This window comes from Athene noctua, chromosome 2 (genome assembly GCF_965140245.1).
Source record: "Athene noctua chromosome 2, bAthNoc1.hap1.1, whole genome shotgun sequence".
Classification (NCBI taxonomy): Eukaryota; Metazoa; Chordata; class Aves; order Strigiformes; family Strigidae; genus Athene; species Athene noctua.
The window spans coordinates 40,991,015-41,013,960 of record NC_134038.1 but is presented as its reverse complement, the minus strand read 5'-3'; the positions used below and the strand labels follow the sequence as shown (position 1 = coordinate 41,013,960).

At 38.7% G+C, this 22,946-nt stretch overlaps 1 protein-coding gene across 8 annotated transcripts in view; it reads left to right on the top strand.

The window, feature by feature from the left end:
* CHD7 (chromodomain helicase DNA binding protein 7) overlaps positions 1-22,946 on the top strand; it is a 133,751-nt gene that overhangs the window by 46,218 nt on the left and 64,587 nt on the right. Inside the window, exon 1 of one of the 8 annotated variants that reach the window (XM_074898921.1) lies at positions 8,946-9,037. The exons of the other annotated variants lie outside the window; for them this stretch is intronic. The gene's annotated coding sequence lies outside the window, so the exon portion shown is untranslated. Of the gene's footprint in view, positions 1-8,945; positions 9,038-22,946 lie in introns of those variants that run through there. 8 annotated transcript variants of the gene reach the window in all.

Below are 22,946 nucleotides of genomic sequence, written 5' to 3'. Positions count from 1 at the left end.
CTTCAAAATTGGCATGAAATTTTAATATCTGTGTTGGCCCTTCCTCTTCCCCTGCCTCTATTGCACAGGTTTTGTTTGGAGAACCTGAATTACCGTTCTCACATGCACATGGAGTTGTGTGTTCCTCCTTGAGAGAGCAACTCTTGACAGTATCTCTTGTGTTATGAATGGTGTGGGTAAGCAGGATGAAAAAGGAGAGAACTCAAGACTATGAAAAAACGCAAGAGAATGAGCAGGTATTTGGAAAGGAGGGTAATGACAGCATAGAGAAATCAATACAGAAGGACTAGGGATCAGAAAAAGAAGCACAGGATGTGTTTTTTAGCCTGAAGATGAGAGATGACACATCTAGCAGAAAAAACTTGAAAGAAAATTGTAGAAGTGGGTAAACTAAGACTTCTAAGACAGTAAAGGAACAAAAACCAGTGGCATTGGGATCTTGCACAACTAGTGATGGAGGGGGTGTGGGAAGGGGAATACTTGAGATTGACTGTGCCCTAAAGCTGTGGTGTTCTTCACCAGCATTAATTTCTTGTTTTCATCTGACCATCCAGTAACCTTTTTTTTGGCAGCAAGAGGTGGTTTGGGAGGAGAAGGTTTACTTGTAGAATGAACAGACTTATTAAATATTCTTGGTACTTTAATCAGGGAAGAGGTGAAACGCAGACAGTTCAACCCTTAAACAAGCTATGCAACCTACTACAAAGTTCTGAACTGCAGATGAATAGCTTGAACAAAGGTAAGTGCTGAAACTGAACAATTAGAGGAAAACCACATGATAACTCAAGTTACTTGATTAGAATCAGTAATTCAAACAGCTGTAGCTAGCCAAGTAGTTTCTCTATTACCCTGCTTCTGTTAAGTTTTTATTTGGTAAAAGTTATTGTTAACAAACCTTCCCATTAAGTAATTAGTTTGAGACCTGACTGTAGTAATGAAACTCTTGACAGGCAGTCATTTCCCCCTTGAAAACTGTTTGGATGAAATAAATATTGTGCAAGTCAATGAAAACTCAGCTCTTCCCCACCCCCTGGGGAAAAATGCAGATGTGTGAAACCCCTGCTTTCAAGACTGAATATGGAATTTGCAGCTCTCCTGTCTGTGTCATGGTTTTCCCTTCATGTCAGTTGGCAGAAAACTGTGCACTGAAGAACAGTTATTTAAATGACTGGTTTGTTTTTATTTGTATAAAATGAATCAACAAAATGGATATAGTCAGTGAAATGGAAATCACTATGTACTTTTAAATCAACAGAAGCCATCTTAGTAATTATTTTTCGTGATTTGAAGCTAGCCTTATCATGGAAAGACTGTAATAGTTGTGGTTAACCAAATTACTGTTTTGTTTTTAGATATGTTGGAAGGAAAGTGAAGTTCTTTTGCTTTTAACTTGAAAGAAATTGCCGTGTTGATTCTAGGGCTTGTTATTTCTTTTTTGTGTGCAAAACTGCAAATTATTTTGGCTCGGAAATAGAGCTGGTGATTGACAATTCAGCTGGTTTAGATTAATAGCTGAAAACTAGACATGATTATTAGGACCTTGTTCACAGTGAGTTGCTGGATTCAGTGGAGTTTGATAGATTCGTAAGAACCACCATAGTGTTGGGACATTCAGTCAGTGTGCTTAGTTTTTCAAGCCCTCTTTTTGAAACATTCTTCATCAAAGGCCTTTGGAAGAGCTCAGTGGCCACAGGGTGGGAAGGCAGGTTGTTCTGTGGCAGGGTAATCGGCCAAGGTGCAAAGTAGAGGGTAGGAGTAGCTTGCTTGTTTCACAGTGGAGGCATCTGTGTTGAGCTTGCAAGCTTGTGCTCTCCAAAACGCTCCTAAGTGATCTGGAAAAGAGCGAAAAGTCAGATGGTAGAGTTTCCTGCTGCTGTTAACATACTCACAGCTGAGTGCCAAAGTGCAGACATGGTGGAGAGCCTAACAGTCATGAAACTAAATAATGAGAAGTGCAACAGGAATGTCAGTCACTTGGGCTGTAAGCTATGTGAGTCAAGGCATGGCCAGGGGAGGTTTAGATTGATATAAGGAGAAGTTTCTTCACTGAAAGGATTATCAAGCACTGGAACAGGGAGCCCAGGGAAGTGGTTGTGACACCATTCCTGGAGGTATTTAAAAAACATATAGATGTGGCACTTAGGGACGTGGTTTAGTGATGGACTTGAGAATATTAGGCTAATGGTTGGACTCGATGATCTTAAGGGTTGTTTCCAACCTAAATGATGCTGTGATTCTGTGGTGCCTGGGCAGTGAAGTGGCAGGCAAAAAACTTTTCCTTAGGGACAGGGTCTTGGTGTCAGATGGCTATCTGAAAATGTGCTATGACAATCAAAAGAAATAAACCAGTAGGAATTGTTACGGAAGTAGTAGAGAGCAAAACATAGCTTGCTGCTATGTTTCTGCATGTATGTTTAGTGTGTGGGTGTGGCAAGTGCTGTGCAGCTCAGGGTCCCTTCCTTAGGCTTCAAAATACAGTAGTGCTTGAAAAAGCGCAGAGGGGGGTGACGTGAGAGGAAGAGAAGGAGAGAGATGGTGAAAACCTCTAAAATTGTAAGTGAATTGGGTGCATGAAGAAGGTGGATGTGAAACAAGGGTTGTTAGTCACCTACTTTTGTCTCCTTGAATTCTTTTAAGGTACTCAGCAAATTATCAGGTGGTGAGCTCAGAACTGCACATTAAGATGCTGATCTCTGAAATGTTGTGCAGAAAAATGCATCATTTGATAAACATGAAGGCACCACATCTGGCTCAGCAGATCTGTGCCATAAGTAAGTGGATGAAAGTTTGTTATTGGGGTGCATCTACTGTGTGTCTGTCTGGTTCTTGTACTTTTCCACAGACTTTATCAGAGAGGGGATATCAGGTTAGACAGGCCTCTGGGGGTCTAATACTATGCAGTTGCTCATACATATTGTTATTTTCAGAGAATTTTATTAGTGGTGGAGCAAGTATAGGAGTTTTCTCTGCCAAGAATTGGCTATCCTGGGTGTGTTGTCATAAAGAACTTCTTATTGACCCACAGCTACTATGTGGGCTGGAGTTCTGAGTCCTGTTCATTAATCACATTCCACAAATGTGATCTACATTATTTATAGTCAAACGTAGGAATACATAAATGACAAACAGCTATGATATAGTCTCCATGCTCGACTAATGGTAGAGCTCAGTGGTGGGCACCAACAATGTTGAAGGATGCTGGGTTGCGGTGTCCAGCTTCTTGTGGAGAAGGAATTCATTTTGTGTGTGTTACTGGTTCACTGCCAGGTTTACTCTACTGGCCTTACTATCTGTGGCATGTGACTTTGCTTTAAATCATAACTCATAGCTGTGTTTGGTATGAACACATTCTTTTGAAATTTCCTTCCCTCCCTTGCAGGGGAAGAGGCAGAGAATGTCCTGCTGAGTCACCAGCTGGGTCACCCCTGTCACAGACCCCTCCAGCATTTTCAAACCTCGCGTTGCTGCCTCAGTTTAATTTATACTTGGATATACCGTAATGGAGGGGGATATTAATGAAAACTACTATCAGCTGGAGTGGTTTGATGCTGTATTCTAACCTGGCAGAGAGTGCAGGTTGAGTCAGTTACTGCTGGCGCACTAAAAATGAATTTTGAGTTTCTCCTGGGTATTTTTTTTTTAAAGACTAAGAGTAGTAAGAGACTGACTCCTTAATCTGCTTACTGCCTTTGCATAACCAGTGATCTTTCAATGCATGTCCTATAATTTTATTTAGTAAGAAATTGTATCATTTCAGATGGTTAGGATTTTTCCCAAAATTAGTATTCATAAGCAATGTCCCACAGCTCTAGAGAGAACTGTTAGCTTTTTCATTCCTTGAGTGTTAAGCTTTTTGACTATTTTCCTGTTAATAAGTAGGACAACTCTATTTTTTTTAACTTGTAAACACTATTGGGTACTATTTGTTTTGATGCAGAGGCTATTTCATGTGACTGCTGGCTGGTCTTTTGAGGTACTGTATGTGCTGCACATTCGGCAAAATCTCATGGCTGCCCGTGGAAATTCTAGTTTCCCTTTTCAAATATTCATAGACCAGCAAACTAGTGTATGTTGGCAAGATTTCTGAAGGTGCCAGACTAAATGGAATTTAAAAAACACTAATACTGAACCTTGATTGATTACAATTATGTATTATTTTTATATATAGATTAAGTATATGTGTGTGTATTTATGTAAAATATATGTAAAAACCCAGGCCATATCAGAAGTTGTGGAGAATGATGAAAGGAAAGCTGAGAAGAAAATCCATAGTGTTCATCTAAAAAGCTGATAATTTTTCTTAAAAGCTTACAGGCTTCTGCTGTATTTTGTTGAGGGTCTGAAGAAGTTCTGTATTTGGGCAATGTGTGCAACATAAATAACTATAATTTTCCAAATAAAGGAAAAGTAGACCATTAAAGCCACCTTTGCTTATAAGTATTGAAGTTATTTTACGTCTGTGGAGAAGAATAATCTGTTTACTCTGACAACTTCATCCATCTGTGAGCTAGTTCATATGCAGGTCTCTCAAAGGATATCATAATTAATATGAAATACTTTGTCCAACAAAAGTTCATGTTCTTAAACTCCTTGAAAATATTCCAGTCTAGTTAATATTAACATAACTAAAGGCTTATTTCTTCCTCACCCTTGCGAAGGCTATATGTACTTCTGTAAATACGGGGTTGCAGTGATTCTGTAGTTAACAGGGCTTTGGGCTAAAGACTTGCAGTTTTGAGGTGGTTTTGTTATGGATTTTTTTAGTCTTTTTTTACTGTTGAGGAGGCATGAGCAACTTCAAGAATACTTCTTCCCTCGGGTGCCATGATTTGACTGTGATGAAAATGATTTGTGCCATTAAATTATCTGCTCTGGAGTTTTGGGTAAAGCTGGTTTGCAACATTAGCATAAAAACACAAGTCTGTCTCAGCATGCTGATTTTGTAGGCTTAAGAGTTACCAGACTTGTTTTTCAGTGTGAATATGTTGAAAGTTTCTATTATATGTTGGTGACCTGAATGTGTTTTTTCTTGAAATCACTGGCATTATCTGAGGAGTCACCTAATTCGTTTAAATGTAAGCTCCTACTCAGTACTTAACTACAGTATTCTTACCTGCTGATGGTCACTTCAGTGGGATTTGGCAATCATCTTATTTTCCTGTGGCTGAACACACTCTTCTATTTTACATTTATTTGAACAAATTGAAATCTGTTGTTTCAGAGAGTGTTTTTTTTCCGTGACTGAAGGCTGATAGTTTAATACAAACCCTCATGTCTCTTATCATCATCACCCTACATATCATACGAGGATGGCAAATTAAAGGAGAAATGCTTGATATTTGTTTTACATTTCGTTTTTATGTCATTAAATACAGTTGAGTGGCATTCTTAACAAGGAACAAGTTGGCAGGCGAAGTAATAATTTCTTGCTTATTTATTACAGATCCTCCTCCTGGTCTTCCATCCTGCTCTTTCACGTGGAATTCGAGGCATCTATTTGTTTAAAACTAATCTGGTTTTGCTTGTATCTTGAATGCAAGAGTCATAGACTTGCATAAGTATCCTCTTTTTTTTTTTGTCTGGGGATCGTAAATGCCTCGGTTCCCACTGTGATGGGACACCATCACTTTGAATTTCAATTTTTAACTTCTGTCTGTGGAGATTGTTTTCTCCCTCAGTTCAGTAGTAAGCCAGTGCTTTTCACTTTGCAGTTTTGAGATTTGAGTTATAATGAAAGAACTGATGACCAAACAATTGTGAAACTCGAAATAATGGAATGGTATTTTTAAAAGGGATGGTCTCACCTGAACAATGTATCAAAATGGATGTACTATGCCTCCTGTTCTTTTCTTTGTTATCTTTGACAGGATTCCTTTCTAGGTGTCAATGTTCTTTTGTTTGTATGGAGATACACATATATTATACAGGTGGTGATGTGGTCTGGATTTTTGGGAATGAATCGCTTGTTTTTTCTTCAGAGATATCATCTATGAATAATTGGTACCTTTTTTTGTCAACAGAGTATAAAGTTTGCTAGCTAAGGAGCGAGGTTAACACCTTTGAATCTTTCACAGTGATAAAAGCATCTGTTTGTACAGATCTTTCTTTTGAAATATTACCAAGTTTGCAGGTGTGGTTTAAAGATGGTGAAGCTGCTACTTGGGAACTGGTAGGAGTAGAGTAGGAAGCGTGGGCAGGAAGAGGTGATCAGGGAGGGGTCAGCAAATGGCTGAGCTGATGGAGCAGTGTTGAGCAGTAAAAACAGAGAGGAAATTGCCAACATTATAACAAATTATAAGTATTGAAGTATAACAAATATAATTATAACAAATAGGGACAGAGAAGTTTAGAGTCACCCCACCTCTCCTGTGCCAGCTGCTTGAGTCACCTGCCCCTTGAGGCCTTGCCAGAGGTAGCTGTTTGACACAGTGGTGCCTGTAAGTGCTCTGCATGCTGCTTCAGGGTGCACCTTTGTGTCATTGTGCTGTGGGCAGACAGTTCACTGACAGCTTCCTGGCATAGTTGAGTAAACTCAATAACTCTCAATATCTAATCATTAAAAAATAATGCGTACAAATAAAGGTGACTGAGGTCTGGGATACAGAACTGTCAGTCCTTCCTTGCATCACAGCACACCTGGCCGTTTGGTGAGCTGGCTTATCGGGCCAGCTTGCTTCTCAGGTTAAGTTTCCAGCATCTCTTCCCTGTGTGACCACAAGGTCACCCAAGCTGGTGGCATGGGAGTGGGAAAGCTTGGTTGGAGAAAATGGGGACTGTCTCTTCCTCTGGCAGTGAGCTTTCAGGCCTTTCAGTACCCTTACACAGGTGAAGTTTCTGTAGCACTTGCCCTCTGTAGCCAGCCCTTGAGTCCTTTCTCAAATTTTGATAAATGAAAATTTCTGTTAGAAGTCAAACCTTTGTCTTGTTATACCAAATTAGGTTATACCAAACAGGTCACATTCCAACTCCCATATTTTTTTTAACTCTCACCTTCTTTTCCTTTTTTCGCACCAATACAAATAACTGATTCAATTTCAGAGATGTGTTACTTTTTTAGAAAAGAAGGACTTTTTTTCTCTTCCAACTGAAGTAGTTACAGCTATTTTGCTATTGAAGAGATGAAAGAACATCCCCGTTCTAGCAAAGAGAGCTTGGCACAGTTTTGTTAGATGTGTGTCATGTGCATTGGAATGAGGGAAGATGCTTCCAGTATCTGTCGATTAATTGTTTTCCTTGAGCACTGAATGGGATTTCTTTCTCCAACACAGAGAGTCTTTAAAAAGCATGAAAAGTTAGAAATAAAACTCAAATAAATTTCTTAGTCTTCTTTATGAGGAAACAGAACTGAGAGATAGGGTGGCTTAGTGATCTGAGTGTGGGTTTGATTATAAACTCTGGAATGAGCATTCTTTCTAATTTTGCTGACCTTGATATATTACCTATTATATTAGAATTTTCTCAGCTAGTGGGCAAGGTTGGTAATAGTGTTGTCCCTGTTTATGGAGAGGAACATATAGATGGTGAGCATAAAGATTGTTATTTATTTAAAATCCAAGTTGGTAAAACTCCCGATTCCAATTGTTACTCCAATTCTTATCTGTTATGCTAAAACATGCCATTTCCCTGCTCTCCTTGTCACTCCTTGCAATATTGCTTTTGCTTAAGAAGACAAAGATGTCTTAACAGTTCAGAGCGTCCCACTTCTTGTGTAGGAATTTGGTAATTGTAGAGGTTAACCTGAGAGCACAAGATGTGGAAGAAAACAGGTGGATCTCTGATCTTCCACTGTTGGGTTGGGAGGAATCTTTGTTCCTTGTTTCTGTTGTTCCATCACCTGTTCATTCCTGAATCAGTACTGAGCAACTCTTCCCTGTACTCCTCAGCAGTTTTATTGTGTTAGCCAAGCTTAGGAGACAGCAGCTCATGTAGTATTACACTGAACAAGCACAAAAATTAAGAGCTTCTGGGAGTGGGTTCATATTACATGGGTTGCTGCTGTAGAAATTAAATGCCATGAATTCTTAACTTCTGGAGCTTGGTGGGTTTCCATGGATTATTATTAAAGTTTTCATTTTGGAAAATTGCAAGTATTTGTTTTCAAGAGTGCAACACTTACTCTTCAGTACACAGCACCAAATCTATCTTTGCTATATTGACATAACACGTTGTAGGAAGTGCCAAACACTTAAGTTTCATCTTTTACTTTTTTATATTTTGCGAAATACAAACTCTTGTTATTTTAATCAGAGAGGAAATTTTCGTATGTAACGCAAGAGTTTCTGAAAGGAATGTATACCCACCTACAGCAGACTTCTTTCTCAGAACAGACTGAGTAATTTAATCAGTTGAATCAGAAAATCATTAGTCAATTTTAATTGTGCTAATTGTGTTTTATTCTGGCTCTTAACTCCTGCAACCAAACGAACTTAATGGCCACAGCAACTGAGAAGTTAATACTTACATAAATTTTTGGATTTAGTGTTCCTGTAAGAAAAGAGAGGACTCATAACAAGCTTCATAACAAACTTCCTAATATGTAGTAGTCAATATGAACTCTGTTTTTTCCACTCTCCTTTTACATCTCCTTTCTCTCCAGATGGCCCTCCATCCACTTGCATTCTGGTACTTCATATCTTTTTTGGCCCTGCAAGACTCTGATAACAGTGATAATACTGTAATTTTCCTTACACGTGAGCACCCAAAGATACGAAGTGCTTTATTTTATTTTTGGAAGAAATCTTTCTGTACCAGCCAATTGTTACTAAATATAGTGAGGAGACTTTGAATTTAAAGTGACACCATAAAAAGTTGACGTCACAGTTCACTTGTACAACTGTATATGAATATATAGTTATTATTAGGCTTTATAGTTGGCTATACTTATCTCAGTCAGTTTGTTAATGCGCTATTGCACGTTTATTTTGGCAAGCATTGTCAGCTGTGGACGTAGGGATGAACACCTACAATACTGGAAGACTAAGTCTATCTCTCTCCTAGCCTTCTTTGAAGTATTTCAGGAAAACTTGTTGAAAACCAGGTAATTGTGTAACTAAGTCATTAGTCTGGGATTCAGGGAGTTTTTGCTGCCTGACACAGGTTGCTTGTTTCGTGTTTGTATTGCCAGTGGTGTTGTCGGGTGTGCTTGAGAGGCGCTGTGCTTCAGCGGTGAGCAGGGGAAGGCAGAGCAGTTCCGGCAGTTCCCTGCTGCGTTGTACAGCAACAGCGAAAAATGTAACTCAAACTGTTACTGGCAGTGAGGGATAAGTTATAAAGGGTTGCTTTAGACACAGCTCTCTGGTTATAATACTACAATATGAAACAGAATTTAGACCTGATATTGCTGTAGACATGTCTGATTTGAGACTTGTGTATAGGGATTTTTACATTTTACTATAGGTTGTATAAAGAATGGCTGGAGCGAGGCTACTAAAGATATCTGCACTAAAGATAAGGTGTTTAATGTTTCATAGAACAATGTTGATCAAACTGGTTGGAGAACTAAAGTGTGATTCAGACATTATAATTAAGAGTTATCTAAATCAGTGCTGCTAAATGAGGTGTTTGTCCACAGAAAAGGAAGTGTGGGGGCTTTGCTTGGGACATTTTTTTTTCTTTTTCCCCACCCCTTCAGTTCTAATGATACTTCCTGATTTGTTAGTTTAGTTCAGTTATTGCAGGAACTGGGAAAAGGCCTACCTGTGACATGCCATAGATAACGTATTCAAAGGCTTTTTTTAATTTGTTACTGTGACTAAAGAACTAGAGCTTGAGAAGTATCTTGCGATTTTTAACAAGTCTGTAATTTCAAGCCCACCTTGTCATGCTGAGGTTAATAAAATACTGTAATGGAAAGTCCATTTGGAGAACTGTCGTTTTCCCACCCCAAGAGAAAAATAGAGCTGATTACTGATGATCTCTTTTGGTTTTGTATCTTACATGGATCCACTGAGATTTCTTTGAGTTGGTGGTTTCAACTTGTGGTCTGTAAACCTCAGAAGTTCCTGCTTTTAAGTGGTCTGGGAAAGGTGATGAAGGAGAGCAGGTTTACATGCTAAGCAACAATATCCATATGGGAAGTTTAAGAGAATTACATGTCTACTATGAGAGGCTTACAGATTAAAAAATTTTAAAATGAAAGAATTTTTGACAAAAGAGAGTTCTGTGTTGTAACATGAGTCTCACTTCAGATGGTACCTGCTCAGGCTGGCGTCTGAAATGACAGCAGTTACACTTCAGTGTGGAGCAAAGTGCAGGGGATCCCCTGTCCCAGCAAAGTAAGTGTATTGGGACTGGTACTGTTTAATATCTTCATTGACACGTCTGTGGGAACGTGGGGATAGAGTGTACCCTCAGCAAATTGGCAGACAACACCAAGCTGAGTGGTGTGGACATGCCTGAGGGACAGGATGCCATCCAGAGGAACCTGGACAAACTCAAGAGGGGCTCCATGAAAACCTCCTGAGGCTCGACAAAGTGAAGTGCAAGGTCCTGCACCTTCGTGTCAATACAGACTGGAGGGCAAAGGGATTGAGAGCAGCACTGTGGAGGAGAACTTGGGGTGGGTGAAAAGCTGGACATGATCCAAAAATGTGCACTCGCAGCCCAGAAAGCCAACCATATCCTGGGCTGCATCAAGAGAAGCATGGCCAGCAGGTCGAGGGAGGGGATTCTCCTCCTCTGCTCCGCTCTGTTAAGACCCTCCCTGCAGTACTGCATTCAGCTCTGTGGCCCCCAGCACAAGAAAGACGTGGACCTCTTGGAGCAGGTCCAGAGGAGGCCACAAAAATGATCAGAGGGATGGAACATCTCTCCTCTGAGGAAATGATGAGAGTTGGATTTGTTCAGCCTGGAGAAGGCTACAGGGAGACCTTACAGCAGCACTCCAGTACTTCAAGGGGGCTTATAAAGAAAAATGGGGACAAACTTTTTAGCAGGACCTGTTGTGATAGGACAGGTAGTAATGGTTTTAAACTAAAAGAGGGTACATTCAGGCTAGATATAAGGAAGAAATGTTTTATGATGAGGGCTGTGAAACACTGGTTGCCCAGAGAGGTGGTAGATGCCCCATCCCTGGAAACATTCAAGGTCAGGTTGGATGGGGCTGAGAGACCTGATCTAGTTGAAGATATCCCTGCTCATTGCAGGGGGTTGGACTAGATGACCTTTAAAGGTCCATTCCAACCCAAACCATTCTATGATCTCTCCAGGGGGGAGTTCCAATGGTGAGTTCTGTGTTGGCTGATCAAAATGGTATATCCTCACCTCACCTGGAAGTAATGGATTGTACAGGACTGCCTTTTTTTTGCAAAGGACATTGAAAGACTGAAGAGAACATGTACTAAAAATGTTCTTATTTGCCTTTGGATTTGAAAGGAACTGGGCATAACAGCCTTTCTGTGGAGCTGCAAATCTTGTAATGGAAAGTGACAGCATGAAACCACAGATACCTGAGCTGTTTGCCAGGTTAGTTTAGTAAGCCAGCTCGAAAAAGATGGCTTTAACCTGTGATACGTACTCTCCATGTCTGTTAACTTCTTCCATCAGAGAACCTTGGGGTAATTTGAGTCAGTGGGAGTATGCTGTCAGGGCAGGCAAACGCAATCACTGTTTCCATTTCACAGGGTGGAAATGGGCAATTGGGTAATGCACCTGGGATTACACAGGTGGCCACAAACCTCCTCCCTCTTCTTCCCCTGCTGCCCTGGGCAGGCTCCTGCCATGGCTGCCTAGTGCTCCCGGGGTGCCTGCCTCAGGAGCCCTCCCTTGGGAACAGTTAACACTGCTTGTTCCTCAACTCCTGCACGCTTTCTTGAATGCCAGCTTGACTTCTGTGCATTTGTATGTCCTCAAAAGGGCAAAAAGCCTTTGGATGTAGTCTTGTGTTCTGCTTTGTCTTTTAAGTATATCCAAAATAATCACTGCAGCTTCAGAAACTAACTTTTTGCATTTAAAGGACTTACACTACCTATGTCTAATGGGATAATGAAAAATTCTCATGCAGAACTGTGAGCATTAATACATAAAGGGATCATTAGCTGTGCACATGAAAATAACTATCTTACCTCAATCCTAGAAAACCACCAATTTGTTTTTGCAAGTCAAAAACGTAGAATTATTGAAATCTTGATCAGTGTATTTTCCTTTTAACTGGGGAACATGTTCTGTGAGTTGTAGATGCTTGTATTAATAAGTAAATCAAAGAAAACATTGTGGAGGACAAAACATATATTAGTATATAAGAAAACCTGGGCTGCAAGTAGTTAAAGTATGATCTGCAGGTTGTCTTGCTCTTTCAGTGATTAACTGCTTAAGTCTGATATACTTACTAGAAGATGTAAAAGATAAAAGCTCTTGTTCCTCTCTATCTCTTCTAAGTGTCTCTACACCAACTTGTACAAACTTAACGCAAAACAAATCACTCTTGTAAACCACCTAATTGCCTTAATGGGTGGAGATGGGAGAAGGGGTTTACATTGTTATTTAACTGGTCTGGAGGGCTGTCAGAGCAGGCCAGGAGCTTCTGGTCTGGGAGCTCTGGGGTAATTTCTATGGAAAACAATTGGGGTTTTTTTGAGGGAAGAATTTGTTCTACTTTCATTTATCATCACTGATTCAGATCTCTTGTATTAGGGATGTTGTGAGTAGGAAGCTCTTGAGGAAGAACAAGTTTTCCAACACGTTAGGAAGAAGTGAAATTCTCTGGGGAGCCTTTTTAGTTGCAGTATTCCTGTTGCAAGTTAAGACATGCTCAGCAAGTAGATACCAGCATCTCCTGCACTAATGCACTCCTTACAAGTATATCGCTAAAGCTTAAATAATGTAACTGTGTAAATGAACAACTGATGACCAGTAATTTCATAAACTGCTTCTACTTTTGTCAAATCTCTTATCATCTAGTACCTAAAACTAAAAACGACTTCTGCATTGCTGTGTGAATATTGTCCAAACCAAGGAATAGAAAAGCTATTGCAAAAGGACACTGGAACTGTGTCTCTTTATTTTAAAAGTAACCCTTTCTGTTTTAAACAGGTATTGCATTTTGTATGACAATCACGATATGAACAAAGATAACTTCTAGTCAAAGATGTTATAAGTACAAGCATTTGCAATCACAGAGGTTTTTCTTTGGAGTGTCAGAGTAATCACATTCACAGTTATGACAATTTGAGGATGTAAGAGAACTAGGGCTTATAAAAGAGGTAATATTTGGGGTTCTGACTATATCGGCCAGTGTAATTATAAAAGCTTTTCGAGTACCCAACCTCTTTTTTCAGGTTTGAAGGTAAAACTTCTTCAACCAGAAGCTTGTCTTACCAGCCCTGTTACTCTGCTTAATAGAGGTTTCCTTCCCCTAGAAAATTAAGCATAAATGGTTAATCTAAGCATATTTAACTAATTTCTGAACTAATAAGTTCAGTGTTTGTCATATTCCAAATTACATTTGTTAAAGTACATTTATTTTTTATCTAAGCAAGATTTTGCTGTTGGTTTTTCTGTCACCTGTCATTCGGAGGAAAGTACTTGTAAAAATTGTCTGGGCCATTGAGTTGAGCCTCAAGCTGTCACTTGTAGCATCTTATGAACTACCTTTCTTAACCTTACAATTTAAAGAGCACTTGGCTTTTGCTCCCAGTACTTCGTTTTTGAATTCTTACCCAAATCAGATTACTCTGAATGTTGGAACAGGCATCTGACTTACTATCCTGAATTTATTAGTCACTGGTTTTATACCCAATTTGCTCTGGTGCCAATTTTACCCATCTTAATTCTTTTTATTTCCTGTATCGGGATCTGCCGATATTTTCATAAATATCAATCTATCTAAAGTAAGTTAAATTCCCTTTAGACTTTTCCTTCAAGATAACTTATACCTGTGTCTGAGGTCTCATTGTTTGTTGATGTGGGTGATCAGAATTTTGTACAATATTGTATTGTGGCACAAATACTTTCCTGGGTTTACTAGGAGCCATCTTGAGAGGCACTTCAACATTTTAATTTTCTTTTCCTCATTGTACATAGCACCAGTTGTTTACAGACATCATATTTTCAAAATATTCAAATACTTTGGTCTTCAGCTACACAGTCTTACCTTGTTTTATGTAAACATAAATGAATACCAAAAATCAGTGGTAATAACATAGTACAAAAATTACAAGTACTGAAGCATTTCAAGTTTAGAAATGCATATGAAATACTAGTTAAATCTGTAAGGACTTTACACTCATGGTCTTAATTTCTTTGATAGTGTTTTGAAGTTGAGGTGTCCACAAATTTCCAAGCATCTAATTTAAAACTAGGATTCTGAGTAAGTGCAAGCTGCTCTACTGTTGCACTAGCAGCTGAGACTACTCAGCTGTATAATGCTTAAAGGACACCTTCCTTTGCAATAACATTTAAAAATACTAATTCCTCTTAGTCATCTGCAATCCTCTTCCCACAGCTTGAGCTCAGGGCTATAATGGAACCTATTATAGACAAAAGGTCTATGACTCAGCCATTGAGCCATGCAAACTCTTGGCTTCTTTAATTGGTACCATTAAATCTTTAGTAGTTTTTCTCTCATAAAATAGGTATCGTTGGTGTAAAATGCATCACTGCTGAAGATATATTGTACCTTTTACCCTTTGATTTCCCTGAGTTGATCAACTATAGGTGTTTAAAGGCTGGTTAATTGGAGAGACTTTTCTGGAATTACTGCTTTTCCGTAACTGTTTAGTAGTGTATCTGAAACAAAATGTAGGCAAGCCACCGCACAAGTTGATATGTTTTCAGGTTATTTCCCTCTTCTGTTTAGAGACAGGAGAGGGAAAAGAAAAATCTGACTTTCTATCATCTTTTGGTTTCTCTTCATAGAACTTATTTAACCTGAGGACTGGGTATCTTCTACGTGACAGGATGGAAAACGTTGATCTTGAGTATGTAACCAGGGAAGAACCTGCATGATTCAGCTGATTATTTTTTTTCTGTTGCATGTTGATCTCTTTTTTTTTTTTTTTTTTAATTTATTTATTGGAAAGTGAACAAAGAAACAGCTGTGATTTGGGAAGGGGCTCAGATATCAGTAAGGGAAATCTGAAAAACATTGGAAGTTAAATGTTTGAATACATAGGTATATATTTGTAAGTATCTGTGTATGTAAGAAAAAACCCAGTAGATTTTAACTCTTCTTTTGTTGCCTTGCCACATATTTAGTATGTGACATCTTAGAGCTTTTAAGTATTTATACTGGTATAAGCATCAAGGCTTCTGAAAGGGGTGTGAGGAGGACATCCAGAAAACTAATTGTTACCATCTGCAGATGCCTGTCTTGTTTGTATCTACGGTTAGCAAGAAGTCTTTGGTTGTTATGTTTGTATATACTTTATCTGTTGAAAGTGAGAGTTAAGAAACAACAAAGTAAGTTATAGAAAATGTGAAACTATATAATTGAATATACATTTTAAGTGATTGTGTTTACAGAATGATAGCAAGCTGCAAAGCTGGAAGTTAAAGATCTGAAGTAGGACTGTTGCTACACATTCCTTGTACCTATGAAACAGGATGTAATCTGTGTATGCAAACATGTTTTCTCTGTTCCCTTTCTTCTACCGGCAGAAGATTTTCTGTGATATAAGCAGCTGTTTAATTTGTTCATTTTTATTAATTGAGGTATGTCCTGATGGTTTATTTACTGTATATTATCCAGTAAACCCAGTCTTGAATATCACTGAATCTCATGAAACAGACTGGTTCTTCCTACGAACACTGCCTCTCTTCATATCTCGGTAAAGAACTAATAGCTAAGTGAGCGCTTTTTTATGGTAATTTTAATCATAACACAGAAAAACCTCAACAACCACTAATTCATTCGTCTTCTAAACTCTCCTACAATGTGTATTCTCCATTTTACATATGAGGAAACCAGAACAGAGGGACAGGGAGTTGCCTGAGGCCTGAGTGATAGACATGGGATTTGGGGCTTGGTAGTGTGCATTATGCTGGGCTGCATTGCTGTAATGCTGAAGCCAGTAGGTACCCTCCTTCAGTTGTGGCTGGGCACTTCTCAAGAAGAGGTCCTTCTCCAGAGATCCATGTTAGAAATAAATGAGTATGTAATTTAAAAAAACAAAAAACCCAAAACAAAACAAAAAAAACCACCAAAAAGCAACAACAAAACAACAACAAAAAACCCACCCCAGAACTTCTGGAAACAAAGAGAAAAGTATCGCAGTAAGTTGGGGCTGGTGGAAAAAAGGACAGTAAATTATCTTGCCTGACATTCACTGCTTTCATCACAGACCATTTCCTTGCCATCTTTCTTATTCTGTACCTAAGTTTTCAAGGTATCATGAGTCTTCAGTATAATATCTTGGTCATTCAGATCTGATTTAATCTAGGAGTCTCATCCATCCTATATGCTGAATGAGGCAGCAATTCTGGAAGTAACTAGGGAGGAGTCACCCTAGATGTTGGAGATACTACTGTAAAAAATTCAGTACTAGGAAGTAGAATTTGTTTCATAAGTGACGCTAACGACATTTATTCTTTGGTTTTGAGTATTTGAAATACTTAATAATTTAGACTGTCATGTTTATAATGTATAATAGTTTTTCTAAGTGTTACAGTGAACTTCAAATACTATTTTTCCAAGAGAACATTTTGTGTTTACTATTTCACTTGCAGGGTGACTCATTTGTCATCATCTGAAGAAAGCTTTTAAGTTTCTGCTGGACAAGCACAGTTTAATGTTGGATAAAAATGGGTTAGAAAAGTCACTCCATCTTATTAGGCACAGTTTATAATAGAAATAAAAGTGGTAATGAGATTTTTGGAGTTTCTTTTACTCTTGTGATGTGGAACTTCTTTGTGACTGAGGGAATGGTATTTAGAAGATCAAAATGTTAACTTCTAAATAATTTTAAATTGTGAATCTCCTCATAATAAGTGTGCTCACCTGGACTGTGAGATTGAAACAGCAACGAATAAAACACTTTGAGATTTGGAATAGACATAAATAATAGAGATAGGATGACTTGAGCTACTGTGAATATCACATTACGATATCAGAAAACATTTAACAAATATGGCGTTTTGGGGGAAATTGGCACAAGGACCTTTTAATCAGAATAAGCAAACTTAAAGATGAAAATAATACATTTTTTTTTTTTTTAAAGTTGGTTTAGACTGGTTTAACTTTCATTACCTTAGCGGTGCCTTATGTATTTTACACTCTTAGAAGTCCATGGGATCAGAGAATTCGATATGGTTTTTAAAATTTGTAGCAAAAAAGCCCTGACTACAAGTTGTAGTTTAAAAAATAAAAGGCACCAGCTCAAGTGATGGATCAGAAAGATTTCATCTTTTGATTGTGGATACAGTCTAACTTCACCTTGCAGAGGCAGGAGGTGGCAAGGGAAGAAAGAGTGTTGTATTATTTGTCTAGTGGGGTTTGTTGCGAGTTATCAAGATAAAATATTGATGAGCTAAAAGTTTGTCAGCTCCAAACTGAGACCAAAGTGTAGTATTTATGCTGGTAGTGTTTCCTCTAATGCTTTAAGCTCATTTTTCTTAAGCTGGTATACTCTATCTGCAAGATATCCTGGTGAAATTGAAAACATCTTGCTGCAAAACATGGAATTCAGAATTTTTTAATTATTTAATAAATATAGGGATGGTATTGTGGAAGTACTGTGGGACTTCCTTTCTAGGGATTGGAATAAGAACTCGGGGATTCAGGTCCTTTGTCACATCTGTTGAAATCTTAAACATCTAAGGCCGTTGTGCTTTTCTTGAGCTATTAGAATGTGATACATGCTCTTTTTTCATGAGGGCTTACAGATAGGAGAAGTGGTAAAGGCTCTCTATGAATTGAATCCTCTTTTCACCAGCCTCATAATCTGATGAATGTTATTAAACTGTCGATATATTTTTGATATGTGATCTGTTGATATGATCTTAAACATGTGTGTTTAGCAAGTCTAGAATCTGTTGGAGGGGAACTCCTAAAACAAAAATGCTGGGGTTTTGTTTTCCTAGGTATATAAGGAAGGGATTAGGAAAGTGGTAGAGAAGTTGTATGCTACCTAAAGGCTTTGTGTTGGAACAAACACTGTATGCTAATAAATGCAATTGCCTAGAATACGTTTGAAAGCGTTTTGCTGGTGGTTGCTATATTTTACTGTTTTACGAATGTATGAAATAAAGCCCTTTGATTGCTGCCCTCATTCACTTCTACGAGAGGGCTTGGTGGGCAGCTGAGATCCCCAGCCTGCCTCCTGAGAGCCAGCTTTCCCCAGAGGTGGGCTAGACCCGCTGAAGAACCTTGCATTAGAGTGCCCTCAGACAAGGGGTGAGAGGCTGTCCTGGGATGGGACAGATGTGTGTGGCAAGACACAGTGTGGCTTACCCCAAGAAGGCCAACAGAACTGGCTTTGACTAGTGTCTTTCTAAGGCTTCTTAAGGCTGGTGGGAAGAGACTGTAAGATAACCAAGCCCAGAAGAAAGGACATGATGATGCATGTACACAAGTGTGGCACATAGTCATGGACATGAAGTGTATAAAGCTGAGTTTGAGGACTTTCTGGCACAGGCATGATGTAAAAATACGTACACACACAATGGTGCCAGATAAACAGACTAGGGCAATACACACTTACATCCGTGCTGCTCCTCTCTGTGCTCATCTCTGCTCCTAGTGTACTTCCTTACAGTCTTTATTGCAGTTTGGTCCTTTTGATTCATTGTTGGAAAGCATTTTGCGTTGTCTTTACAAGCAATGGACTAGGGCTCACAGGATGTCTGTCAAACAGGTGGTATTTCTGAAATTTGTATTTACTTGATCCTTAGGCGCTACAGAGCAGGCAAGAGAAATACAAATTTTCTGGCCTGCTAGTCAGCTTCATCTAGTAAAAAAAAAAAAAAAAAAAAGCCAAACATGCTGCTTTTCTTTCTGTTGTTCTTCTTTCCTTAGATTAAAGTGCACTTTGATGTAAAGCATCATCATAAAGTGTACTTTGTCTGAATTCAGATAAAGCATACTTTATTAGAGGCTTTGCAAATCAAAAAGGTATCACTTCTGAATTTAGTTATACACCTTACATTTTTAGGGTTATTAATAGTATGTATCTTTTATGTAAATATGTAAGAGATGTATGTGCCCTGTTACCTTCCACCTAATATTTTTTACATATATAGCCTGTTAAGTTTTACTGTTAACTCTTTGGGGGGTTAAAAGGGAGGGGAGGGGGGCAAAGTACCAGAATAGAAATGCTTTTGCTGTTGTGGTGTGTAATGTTTTTGCTGTTACTGCTGCTTGCAACAGTGAAAGCATAGATAGAACTTTTTTAGTTGTCTGTGGTCAGAAGAAACAGCGTTTGTACTACGTATGCTGGTCTTTGATTTTTCTCCTTAGTCATAAACCTGATGCCGTTTGCTCTGTGTCACTGTGATTAAATTTGATAATGGTAGAGAAACATTGATAGAAGTAGATGTGAGCTGATTAAGGTCCCTCCTAAAATAGTTCTCTGAGTGGCTTTAAGTCTAATGTAGAAACCCAAAATTTTAGGGGACGTTTATCGATTGAATTACTATGGGGAGGCTGTAAGCACTAACACACCAAGTCAGTCAGGACTGTTTTGTTGTTTTTTCTTTTTCTGGGTAGGGGACAGGGTATTAAGTGGAAACCATAGTTGGTACCAGAGCGTCATAACCTTTGGTGATGGCAACACAGTGTGATGTAGGCACAGGTTACCCTTCAGAGAGGATGGGTCTCTACATATTTGACATTCAGTAACTGAGTGGAGTGAATTCTGCTGGTGGAGGGAGGAGACTGCGTGTGCAGGGTAGTATGTTTCCACTCTTCCCCCAGGACCTTAGATTTCAAAGCGTGGCTGTGAAATGTACCCGAGAGAGGGTGGATGTTCACATTTTACTATTTCAGACAAACTGCTTCACTTTCACAGTGGAGCTGAAGGGCTGTGAGGAATGTGGAAGCAAGCACGAGAGCAATACTCAACCTGTATATATGCTGAAATGTTGTTACTCTTTATAAGGCTTATGTATTTAATAGCAGTTTCAATATTACTGTTTTGGTTGAATATGTGAAGGTGTTTTCTGCCCTACTCCCCCTGTCATGGAGAAGTTGAAGTATTGTACTAGGACCTCTGGAAACCATTTCATCCTGACATGTTCTTACTTTACCGCGTGACTATCTTGCCTGGAGATACACAACTACTTTGCTTTAGAGAAGCTGGAAAAGACTGGTGGTAAACTTTATTGGATATTCTATAATCCAAGGAATTCTCTAGTAAGCACTGAGTATCTTGATAGCTGTGCTTGAGCGTAACTTCAGAAAGAAAATATCCACATTTTTAAATATAAGTTCTACATGGCAGAAGTAAAGTGTTAAGAAAAAGATGCTTATGGGCCATTTTACAGTAGGACAGTTGCTGGTCTGCCTGTCATTTCCCCACCTGTAGTGTAGACTGCATAGTATAAACTCTGCGAAACTTTTGTGGTAAAAGTCATGCTGGCGTTTCTGGCATGTCTACTGATTGATAATGGAGTGCACACAGAAGTGAGGTTTCCTTTGACCGTGGCTGTGCAGGGAAGGCAGACTTGAGGTAGATTGTCAACATGAGCAATATGGGTTTTGCCAGTAGATTTTGGTACCTCATTGACCCTCCCTTTCTATGTGTCTCTACAACTAGAGCTAGCGAAAACCTGCCAAAGTCGTGAGTCCTTGGCCAGTCTACATGGTGATGAAGGAGAGTGGAGTCTGGCTGCTGTTGTGTAATATTTAGGACCTGCCCTGATTGCATTAGGAGCAATCTTACACTGTTCTCTAAACCAGTATATATTACAAAGTAATCTGTAGCAAAATAAGTATTAATAAAATGTTTGTCTTGTGGACCATTGTATCAGCAGTTATATATAATTTATGTGGTAGCTATTGCTGTTTCTTATATGGAAGGCTAGTTTGGAGCATACATGCTTCATTATCCTAGGGATGGCAGTTGTCTGAGATTGATCAACACTGATGTCGATTTTGATCGATGGACAGCAACCTAAGAGTTCTCTTACAGGAGAAGTTAGTTGTTTTTGAGCTGTGAACAAACTATATCAGCACTCATTGCACTGGCTGACATTCCATAGCTTTAGTAATAATCCCTCACTTTATATGAGCACGAAACAGTGTTGCTACATGTGATTACTGTAAAATGGGGTTTGCTTTTTAGATGGTCACCTTAGTATCATTCATATTTTGTAATCTGTGTTACTTCACAGAGTACATGACCAGAAAATAATTCTAACACTGTAGCTGTGCTGAGACTCAATTAAGGAACTCTGTATTTTGTATTGCATGTTGTTATTCTTCCACATACAGTAACTGGGTGATATTTTCAGCTGCACCAAACCAGCAACGAGTGTACTTCTGCAGTGGTGGCTGAGGTCATTAAGATTAGTTTTAATCACTTCCACTCCACTCTTAGGACGCTGCTGGCATCAAAATTCCAGTTGGTTTTGATTCAGTTTTTCTGAAAACTTTGGATCAGCGAGTTTTAACTTTTTAATAGTTGCACCTGTTTTTTAAAGATGATCTCCATGAATAGTAACAGAGCAGGAAGACAGGTAGATAAGAAACAAAATGGTATTGCAGCAGCACTTTACTAAAACATGAACTTTTTTCATGCAAAGTGATTTTTAATTGTCAAGTTATGTCTTGCTAGGAAGGTATTAATAGAACTTTTGTTTTCTATACGTTTTGATCTGTGTTTTGTAGAAGTATGACAAGAGATTTAGTAAATGGCAAGATTCCTGTCAAGTCTATTTGCAAAATAGATTTCTTTCTATTTCTATTTGCAAAATATGTTTATTTCTATTTCTGGTGTGATTTGCCTTTGTTACAGAGAAAACCACTGACAACACTTGGATTATAAATGCAAGTTGTCACTTTGGAACTACAATTTTTTTAGAGGGGTTTCTGAAGTACTGAGATAGTAGTTGTTTTTAAACAGCATCATATTGCCCAAAATATTCCAAGGTAGTACTAAGTATTTTCATATAGTAAAGTAAAAAAACCCATATACATCTTCAATTCAAAGTAGTAGTTCCACAGAAAAGGGGTCACCCACAATAAAGGAGAAGAAACCAATTGGTAAAAAGATATTTTGGAAAGAACCATGGGTGTGAGTGTAGTCTTGAGGATGTTTCTGGACTTCAGCTGCTATAGGAAAAAATACCGTACAACTGCACTGTTGTTGAACATAGGTACTGGTATTTGGTTGCGGTTTTGGAGGTGGTGTTGATTACTGTTTGCTCTGGAGTTTTTACTGATAATGCGAGCTTTGCAGATGAACAGTGTCTGAACAAGTATGACGCATGCTTCAGATGGAGGGAGCACCAAGACAGGCCTAATGCTGAAAGTATTGATGGGGCAAGTTGAGAATAGCAGGGACAAAGCAATGTCACAATTGAGACACTGAGCAATGAGACGTGTTACGGAAACTTTACAAATGGTTTGTTTGGAGGATAGTCAAGATGAGTAGTTTGTTCTACATAATCCAGAGGGATGATTAATCCTTTCATTAACCTTTGAAAGGAAGAATCGTGGAGCAATTTCTGCATGTGGTGGCTTTTAACGCCTTGGGGACTGTGCTGTCGGGAAGAAACAGTGATCTCTGTGTCACTAGGTAGAGCTGCTTCCAGAAGTGATGCTGTAGTCTGTCTTCTGTTTTAACAAGAACTTTCTTGGGTCACCAGTTGCTGTTTTAAATTTTCCGAGGTGAAGGTGATAATTTAAGAGGACTACAGTTGTTGCAAATGAGAATATTCAGTGATGATTGACTTACCATAAAGTTATCCATTGTATAGATATATTGGAGATGCTTTTATTTTGGAGCCGGTGGGAACAGACTGAGCACTTGCTCTGCTGTTACACAACTTAATTAATAAACCAAAGTTCAAGA